Source organism: Bos grunniens, chromosome 7 (genome assembly GCF_055505025.1).
Source record: "Bos grunniens cultivar Pamir isolate PY7600 chromosome 7, Bosgru_T2T1.0, whole genome shotgun sequence".
NCBI lineage: Eukaryota > Metazoa > Chordata > Mammalia > Artiodactyla > Bovidae > Bos > Bos grunniens.
The window spans coordinates 99,453,112-99,463,579 of NC_141171.1; the positions used below are offsets into that span (position 1 = coordinate 99,453,112).

The following is a 10,468-nucleotide window of genomic DNA, read 5'->3' on the forward strand; positions in this document are numbered from 1 at the left end:
TTTAAAGCAATCTTAAGATATAATTTACATCCATGTCATTGTTACAAATTAAAAAAAGAAACTTGAGCATATCAATTGGTGGTAAGGGTTTTAGAGCAAACTGAATTGCTGCTGCTGCTGCTGCTAAGTCACTTCAGTTGTGTCCGACTCTGTGCGACCCCCTAGACGGCAGCCCACCAGGCTCCCCCGTCCCTGGGATTCTCCAGGCAAGAACACTGGAGTGGGTTGTCATTTCCTTCTCCAATGCATGAAAGTGAAAAGTGAAAGTGAAGTCACTCAGTCGTGTCCGACTCTTAGCAACCCCATGGATGAGCATATTAAACACTTTCAAAAAAAATTAGGCATTCATCATCTACTACAGTTTTAAAAGTTCGTTCTCTATAGCACTGGTTATTCTAATCCAAGGGATATCCTCAGGGAAATTCTAAACAAGTATATGGAGATGTGTTTGCAAAATTATGTGTGTCAATAATGGCCATCCTTTTGTTGAACATGAAAGTGTCAGTCCTCAGTCATGTCTGACCCTTTGTGATCCCATGGACTATAGCCCACCAGGTTTCTCTGTTCATGGAATTCAGTAAGAATACTGAAGTGGGTAGCCATTGCCTTCTCCAGAGGATCTTCCCAACCCAGAGATTGAACCCAGGTCTCCTGCATTGCAGGCAGATTCTTTAACATGGGAGCCACCAGGGAAGCCCTGTGTTCCATAATGTCATAAAAATTCTCATACTTGACTTTTCATTGAACTTCTGTTAGCACCTACTCAAATAGCATATATAAAAGCCTAATGCATGTGTTCCTGTAATGGGTTTAATGTTTTTAAAGTCTGAAACAAATGTATGTTAATATCCTCTTGCTTTATCCCACCTATAAACTGAACCATGATGCATATGTCCCCAGGAAAACAAAAAATTAAAGATACCTTCATTAAATGTGGACTTCCATATTGATATCACTGTATCACTAAATAAGTCATTATGTTCGTCACCCTTTGTTTATGATGAAAAGCGGATATAATTGTTCCCCTGGATGTAAATTGTCTCTGCCATCTTTACATAATTATTTTCTTCTTTAGATTTTAGCCATATGAGTAGGATGGGCCAAGGTGTGCATTTTAGTCCTGTTTGTTCTACCCGAGGTTCCTGAACTGTTTTGATTTATGTTTCCTTTTTGTTGGGTTGTTTTCATCTTTTTTTTTTCCCTACTTGAACCAATTTCTCCACTCACTCTTCAGATATCCCTCCCTGCTTGGTCTCTTTCTTCTGGAACTCTTACTGCATGTGTATTAATCATATGGTATTTTCCCTCATGTTGCTGAATCCCTGTTCACTTGCTGGTATTATTCTCTTCCTTGCTGTACTTCTATCTGAGTATTTTCTATTGACCCGTCTTTGCATTCAATGGCCTGGACATAGAAGAATGCTGTATCCAATGTCCTCTGAAACTTGTCGGATGAATTCTTCAACTCAGATACTATCTTTCTCAAAGCTACGACTTCCCTTTGGTTTGCTGAGTTGTCTATGTAGCCAGAAGCTGAGCTGTGCTTGAGTTCTGCTGTCCTTACACGTCCTCTCCTTGCACCCCAGGCTTCAAAATTTTATTCCTGTCACCTTGAACCTGGGAGGTGGGCTGGTGGCCTTGGGCTGTTTTCTCAGTCTGCTCCCTGTCAACTAAAAACTAGCCTTTACACTTGTGCCTCTTAGAGGTCTCTCGGCGCTCTCACCCCTACCTACCCTAGGAGTATTTCGATATTTTCTGTTGCTGAGCTAGCTCGCTTGATGTGTGAGCTGGGAGACAGGGCACTCTTCTCTGGTTCCCTCAGGAGCAGGGAGGCACTGCATTCCTGCTCCATGGACTGTTGACCACCAGGCTCCTCCACCCATAGAATTTTCCAGGCAAGAGTACTGGAGTCGGTTGCCATTTCCTCCTCCAGGGGATCTTCCCAACCCAGGGATCGAACCCAGGGATCTTGCTCATTGCAGGCAGATTCTTTACTGTCTGAGCCACCAGGGAAGCCTCCAAGCAGTAGAGAAAAAACTTTAATCGTCTGGAACCATGACGTTTTCCTTTCTCTTCCCCAGGCATAGAGGTTTATTTTTGTTCTGCTCAGTTCCTCTAGTTGCAAGCAGTCTTCACTTGTGCCCTATCCCACACCGCTCCCCCCTCCCCCCAAAATAAAAAGCCAACTAAGATCGCTGGTTGCAGGGCTGTTGGGGAGACAGCATCAGGAGGGGGAGTGTGACCTGCCACTACTAGCTGACTCACACCTTCTTTTCCTGGAGGTAAGGCTTTTCCAAGCTGTCCCATGACTCGAGTCTTTCTCTTGAGGACCCAGACAGTCTGTGGAGAAGAGCTTGCTAATGCAAACAAACACCCTTTAGTTGTGTCTGTTGATCTGACATATTCTATACCCATATGCCAGCCTGTGATTGCCTTCCAGCAATATGTTCCAATCTTACTGAAGTCTTATAAACTAGTATTTTCTCCAGTGCCTGCCCCAGGAAAGAAAGTGGTCATGTACCGGCCTTTCCTTGGGTTTCAGATGATTGGGCTGTCCTGTGACCTCAGTTCTCTAAATTTTACATATTATAACAATAAGCAGCATTCTTTCTAGCATTATATATCCTAAGCTGAAGCTGAGAATCTATTATTATTTTAACCTTATTACAGGGTCATATAATTTTACATCTTTTTTCTTTTCTTCATTGTACATCTTTACATGCATTTTAATTTTGATGTGTTCTCTTTTTTTATAAAGGTGCAATAAATATGCAACTGTTTGTATGTTTGCTTTTATTCTATTTTAGTTTTCCCAGTAAAGGCTTGCCCTTTCCTCTTGCAAGGGCGTTAAGATGAAACTAATCAGAAGTCCTGCTGAGCTGGGACTAGGTTGAAGCTTTATTTAATTCCAATTCAACTCTGAATTGAATTCCAGCTGCACCCCTGAACCTAAGTTTCTGATAATATTGTGATATCTATGTTTTCTACTCTATACCCACAGATTCTCACTGAGCAAATTCTTTCAGGTTATAACTGTCTGGCCAAGAGATTTATTTTTACACTGGGGCTCTTCCAGATTCCAAACTAGCCCAAGCTTTCATTAAAAGTTTAGTTTTGCTTCTCCTCATCCCAGAAAATGTCTCCCTTCCTTGGCACACCTCCCCCTTTACTCTCGTTTAACATGTAGCACCCAGTACTTTTCTCACTTAGAAAAGGCTCATTTCTCTTTTGAATTAGGTCCTTTAGACATTGCTACATCCAGTACACTTACAAGGCTTTAAAGTTAAGTGTTATTTTGCTTGCTTATCCAGTGTTTTCTCATATGATGAGCACAATCTTAGATCATAGCTGGAAATGGGTACAATAGGCACTAATTTTTACTTTCATAAAAATTGAGCTTAAAATTTTCTATTTCAATTGCCCCATTCTGTTTAACAGGATTAATGTCTGTGTACAGAGTTGAAAGTTTTTCCCTTTGTTGTCAAAGAAGATAATTAAATTCCCCCTATGTCCAAGTCAGAATGTTGATGAACCAACACAAACTTTTTGCCACACCAGCATCATTTCCCATTTAAAAACCACATATGGCTGGTTGTAGAAGCACATGTTGTAGCAGAAGAGAGAGTGATCACAAAAAGAATTCCTTTATCTCCATAATAGGATTCAGGAGTCAATTTTTTGAGTAAGGTACATTCCCCAACACTGGTGTGGAGTTCATATTTTGCTATACTTGGTATAAAATCATTTGCAATTTAGTATTTCCAAAGAATCTGGGGATGTATTCAACATAATTAGGTTAAAATAAAACCAGGTTATTTTTGCACTCTTGTGGAACAGCAATTATTTCATAATTTTCCAACTTTCTTCATTAAACAAGATATTTACCTCTTAAAATATGCCCACAAAATATGGAAATGATTTTATATTTAACTCTATTAATAAATAGGAAATGAAAGAAAATCACTATAATACATGAGTAAAATTATATACCTGTTGATATACATTTAATCTTGAATTTTTAAAAAACTTCATTTGGTTCCCTACAGATAACTTCAGTAATCTATATTAACAAAAATATTATCTTATAGTATGTCCTCTATTCTAGTAAAAAGCATCATAAATCATATTCCTCTTTAAATATTAATTTTCCTAACAGATAAAGTTTTCATACTTTTAACAAGTTAATCCTCTAAATGCCTCTAAATAATTTAGATTGCAAACATGTTTTTCTTTAAATCAATAATCAAAACTCTGTGAGGTGTCATAATATGCATGTGTGCATACTGATTTTCCATTTTTACTGGAATAATCTTTAAAATAAAATACTTTGTTGATCCATTAATACAGAACAACAACCTTCAAACATCTGAAAAGTAAACCATTTCATGAATTAAAATTTAGCTGATGTGAGGCCATAACTGTATCTACTTTAAAATATTTGAGTGACTAAAACATTTTGTATTTATCTGAATGTTTCACATAATCACAAAATCACAAAAACTTATTTTACCCAGTCTCTATTAATAGTTTAAATATCTAGCTAAACCTATGTACATTGAAACCCTTTACACTGAGATATAAAGAATACTGAATACAAAAATTAATTTACTCTTTTAAAAAATGTTTATATTAAATCAATATTTTGCTTCCTTCCAAAATGAACTTAGTTCTTTTGTTCTTTGCAGTATAATTAATAATTTAAAACTCTTATATAGAAATACCAAGGTTTTCATTGTCCCTTACTAATTATTCTGTATGAGACGAAGGGTAAAATATTTCAGGTTTAGAAGAGATCTCAGCATGTAGGGGGAGACCAGGTTAACAGTCAAAATTATTACTATACCATTCCAAATTTTAGAATCAGTCATGTATAATGCTATTCATGTGAGAATTGTTTAGAATTTGTTTTTTATTTTTTTAATAGATGAACCTTTAATCTGTGTCATGAATCAGCACCTTCATGATTCACTGATAGTGGAAAAGTAAAAAGAGAAACAGAAAGAGAGTTAAGCTATATATACCTTCTGCTAGAGTTGCGAAATCTGCTCTAACAGAGAGAATTTAGATTCTGCATAATGAAGCCTTGATGGGAAGGAAATGCTCCAGAGTGTTTAAAGCCAAAACCACAGCCAGTCTTGTAGCCAAAACAGATGGGAGAGGATCTTTGGGCTTGCCAGCTTTCTGGTGTTACCATTAAGTCAGAAACTGCCAACACTAGCAGTTTTCTTACTGCCTTTTGACCAGTTTTTCCAGAAGTTGTTACTATTATTTGTCCTTCTGAGTTCCAAGCATCGTTATATTTAAATTTCTCATGCTTACCAGGAAAACGTAGATTTTCATATAGATTTTCATACTGTGGGCACCGTGTAAAGTAAGTTCAGGATATGTCAGTACCAAGGAGATCTGTTGGCTCTTTACCTCTTCCCACTCTCTTCTAGGAAAAGATAATAAATAGACTATAAAGAAAAAAGAAAATCAAGATTCTCATATTTAGCAAATACTGAATATGTGAATGAATACAGCCGTGGTTTTACATTGCCAGATTGACCCTATGCTGGGATTAATTTACTACAAGAAGAATTAAACACTGAAAGAAATGTGATTAGTTGTAGACCTCAAGGGGGAAAAGATTACAGATGCTACTTTTTTCACATTATTTTTTATCTTAAACAACTCAACAGTGTGTCAGTTATGATTATGTAGACTACAAATAACAGAAATTCTGTTTCTAAATAAATTAAAAACAAATTTTATTTCCTTCATAGCTTCAATTCAGCATGTGAGACTGAATGACAGATTGTTTCTCCTTTTTCAAAAAAAAAAATTATTGAATTACAGTTGATTTACAATGTTGTATTTATTTATGCTGTACAGCAGTGACTCAGTTATAGATACATGTATTTTTTCATATTCTTTCATTTTATGGTTTATCACAAGATACTGAATATAGTTCCCTATGGAACTATACAGTACAAACTTGTTGTTTATCCATTATATATATAATAGTTTACATCTGCTAATCCCAAACTCCCGAAAGTTTTGTTTCCAAAATAGGAAAATTTTGCCAAACTATAGTTGATATGGTTATAATGTAATATGCTCCATTTATCTGTCATTTAAGTTGACTGATTGATATCATCAATTATTTTTACTTGACTTTTATCTGGATTCTTCTGGGTCTTACCATTCAGCGAAACCCTCACTCCTAACTTATGGCAGTCCTAACAAAGTAATATGTTTTCATTTTTTTTTTTTTAGTCAGCATTGCCTAAGGAAGAAAGACACATTTGTATGAATAATTTCACTGCTTGAATTTGGCTTTTTTCTTTAAGTTTGCCTGATCTTTAGTGACTTTGTGAAGTAGTTTCAAAAAACATATTGGTATATTTAAAATAAAATTTGAATGTACTACTATTTTATTTTAAAATATGAAGAAGAAATCAATCACTGTAACAATGCAATACAATCACTGCAGGACATTTTGTCCTGTATAAAACACCCACTGAGACCTTTGGTACATGCCAAAATGGTTCTTGAAATTAACTGCCCCAAAAAGTCCTTGAAATTAGCTCCTGTCCAAATGTCCATTGAGACATTTGCTTCATGGTTCAGGGCTCCATGGGTAGCTCAAATGGTAAACAATCTGCCTGCAATGTGGGAGACATGGGTTTGATACCTGGGTTGGGAAGATTCCCCTGGAGAAGGGCATGGCAAACCACTCCAGTATTCTTGCCTGGAGAATTCCATGGGCAGAGGAGTCTGGCAGGCTATAGTCCATGGAGTTGCAAACAGTTGGACATGACTGAGTGACTAACACTACACTTTCACATTAAATAAGCAAGCATTTAATTTTGCTAAAATTTAATTCACATTATTATTATTATTATTTTTGTAATTCACAATGAGCTTTGAATTTCACATTTACTCTTGATCTTCCTCATCATGAAGTTCTATCAGTTCAGTTCAGTCACTCAGTCATGTCTGACTCTCTGTGACCCCATGAATCCCAGCACACCAGGCCTCCCTGTCCATCAACAATACTCAGAGTTTTTACTCAAACTCATGTCCATTGAGTTGGTGATGCCATCCGATCATCTCACCTTCTGTCGTCCCCTTCTCCTCCTGCCTTCAATCTTTCCCAGCATCAGGGTCTTTTCTAATGAGTCAGTTCTTTGCATCAGGTGGCCAAAGTACTGCAGCCCCAGCTTCAGCATCAGTCCTCCCAATGAATATTCAGGAATGACCTCATTTAGGATTGACTGGTTGGATCTCCTTGCAGTCCAAGGGACTCTCAAGAGTCTTCTCCAACACCATAGTTCCAAAGTAACAATTCTTCAGAGCTCAGCTTTTTTCATAGTCCAACTCTCACATCCATTCATGACTACTAGAAAAACCATAGCTTTGACTTGTCAGGGGACGTTCAACTTTAAGGAATCCAATATGTTGTTTTCTTCCTTTGTGTGCTGTTTGTCAAGGGCCCTCTGTTCCTTATCCATTCCTGGAAAACAGGAACGAGCAGAGCTGCACGCAGTTCTCATGACTCAGGTCATGAGACAGAGCTCATGCGTGAATTCCCTTCAGTGACCTTTTACATTAATGTAAACTATTCAGTCATGTCCTTATAATTCAGGATATGGATTGTCTTTTGGCCCTGTGACGTTTGTTATTCACCTTGTTCTGTTTTTGCTCAACTTTATTTTTGCTGCCTAAAGCTTCCTTTGATTGCCAGGAGATCCAACCAGTCCATTCTGAAGATCAGCCCTGGGATTTCTTTGGAGGGAATGATGCTAAAGCTGAAACTCCAGTACTTGGCCACCTCATGCGAAGAGTTGACTCATTGGAAAATACTCTGATGCTGGGAGGGATTGGGGGCAGGAGGAGAAGGGGACGACAGAGGATGAGATGGCTGGATGGCATCACTGACTCGATGGATGTGAGTCTGAGTGAACTCTGGGAGTTGGTGATGGACAGGGAGTCAGACTGAGCGACTGAACTGAACTGAACTGAAAGCTTTCTTATATAGAGATATATAAGCACACGCTGCTACAAATAAAGCACCCTTGTTTCACTTGAGACTTGGGTCCCCTGTGTCCCTCTTTTCGTCGACTCCAGTCCCCGTCCAGGGCTATAAAGACCGTGACATGTGGTGCCCAAACAGGGACCTGGTGAACGCACTTGGCAAGCGGACAGAGTGACTGTCAGGACCTACGGAGGTCTGTACGTGTGGGATTATGGGACAAACGGCTGGAAAGCCCCACCACTTTTCTACTTTACTTCATCATTTATTTAAGGTTTAAGGACTTTCAGTTTTGCATCAAAGGAGAGAGGCTTGTCTCCAAACAATAGTTGAATATAATATCTGGTTCCCTGATGAAGGCAGTTTTGATTTAGAAATTTGGAAACGGGTTAAAAAAGAAGTTGAACGTCCACTGACATTGACTAGACGTACCTTTGTTGGTAAAGTAATGCCTCTGCTTTTTAACAGTTGTCTAGGTTGATCAAAGCTTTTCTTCTAAGGAACAAGCATCTTTCAGTTTCTTCGCTGCAGTCACCATCTCAGTGATTAGGGAGCCTCCCAAAAAAAGGCTCTCACTATTTACATTGATTTCCCATCTATTTGCCATGCCTCTTGATGAAAGTGAAAGTGGAGAGTGAAAAAGGTGGCTTAAAGCTCAACATTCAGAAAACAAAGATCGTGGCATCCGGTCCCACCACTTCATGGGAAATAGATGGGGAAACAGGGGAAACAGTGTCAGACTTTATTTTTGTGGGCTCCAAAATCACTACAGATGGTGACTGCAGCCATGAAATTAAAAGACGCTTACTCCTTGGAAGGAAAGTTATGACCAACCTAGACAGCATATTCAAAAGCAGAGACATTACTTTGCCAACAAAGGTCCATCTAGTCAAGGCTATGGTTTTTCCTGTGGTCATGTATGGATGTGAGAGTTGGATTGTGAAGAAGGCTGAGCACCGAAGAATTGATGCTTTTGAACTGTGGTGTTGGAGAAGACTCTTGAGAGTCCCTTGGGCTGCAAGGACATCCAACCAGTGCATTCTGAAGGAGATCAGCCCTGGGTGTTCTTCGGAAGGAATGATGCTAAAGCTGAAACTCCAGTACTTTGGCCACCTCATGCAAAGAGTTGACTCATTGGAAAAGACTCAGATGCTGGGAGGGATTGGGGGCAGGAGGAGAAGGGGACGACAGAGGATGAGATGGCTGGATGGCATCACTGACTCGATGGATGTGAGTCTGAGTGAACTCTGGGAGTTGGTGATGGACAGGGAGTCAGACTGAGCGACTGAACTGAACTGAACTGAAAGCTTTCTTATATAGAGATATATAAGCACACGCTGCTACAAATAAAGCACCCTTGTTTCACTTGAGACTTGGGTCCCCTGTGTCCCTCTTTTCGTCGACTCCAGTCCCCGTCCAGGGCTATAAAGACCGTGACATGTGGTGCCCAAACAGGGACCTGGTGAACGCACTTGGCAAGCGGACAGAGTGACTGTCAGGACCTACGGAGGTCTGTACGTGTGGGATTATGGGACAAACGGCTGGAAAGCCCCACCACTTTTCTACTTTACTTCATCATTTATTTAAGGTTTAAGGACTTTCAGTTTTGCATCAAAGGAGAGAGGCTTGTCTCCAAACAATAGTTGAATATAATATCTGGTTCCCTGATGAAGGCAGTTTTGATTTAGAAATTTGGAAACGGGTTAAAAAAGAAGTTGAACGTCCACTGACATTGACTAGACGTACCTTTGTTGGTAAAGTAATGCCTCTGCTTTTTAACAGTTGTCTAGGTTGATCAAAGCTTTTCTTCTAAGGAACAAGCATCTTTCAGTTTCTTCGCTGCAGTCACCATCTCAGTGATTAGGGAGCCTCCCAAAAAAAGGCTCTCACTATTTACATTGATTTCCCATCTATTTGCCATGCCTCTTGATGAAAGTGAAAGTGGAGAGTGAAAAAGGTGGCTTAAAGCTCAACATTCAGAAAACAAAGATCGTGGCATCCGGTCCCACCACTTCATGGGAAATAGATGGGGAAACAGGGGAAACAGTGTCAGACTTTATTTTTGTGGGCTCCAAAATCACTACAGATGGTGACTGCAGCCATGAAATTAAAAGACGCTTACTCCTTGGAAGGAAAGTTATGACCAACCTAGACAGCATATTCAAAAGCAGAGACATTACTTTGCCAACAAAGGTCCATCTAGTCAAGGCTATGGTTTTTCCTGTGGTCATGTATGGATGTGAGAGTTGGATTGTGAAGAAGGCTGAGCACCGAAGAATTGATGCTTTTGAACTGTGGTGTTGGAGAAGACTCTTGAGAGTCCCTTGGGCTGCAAGGACATCCAACCAGTGCATTCTGAAGGAGATCAGCCCTGGGTGTTCTTCGGAAGGAATGATGCTAAAGCTGAAACTCCAGTACTTTGGCCACCTCATGCAAAGAGTTGACTCATTG

The 10,468-nt window shown here is 39.3% G+C and overlaps 1 long non-coding RNA gene across 1 annotated transcript in view; it reads right to left on the reverse strand.

Annotated features, from left to right (window-relative positions):
• Positions 1–5,489, reverse strand: part of LOC147370030 (uncharacterized) — a 51,268-nt gene extending 45,779 nt beyond the window's left edge. The window contains exon 1 of the long non-coding RNA XR_015168335.1: positions 5,320–5,489. This is a non-coding gene — a long non-coding RNA (uncharacterized LOC147370030). The remainder of the gene's footprint in view (positions 1–5,319) is intronic.
• Between the last annotated feature and the right edge of the window lie 4,979 nt (positions 5,490–10,468).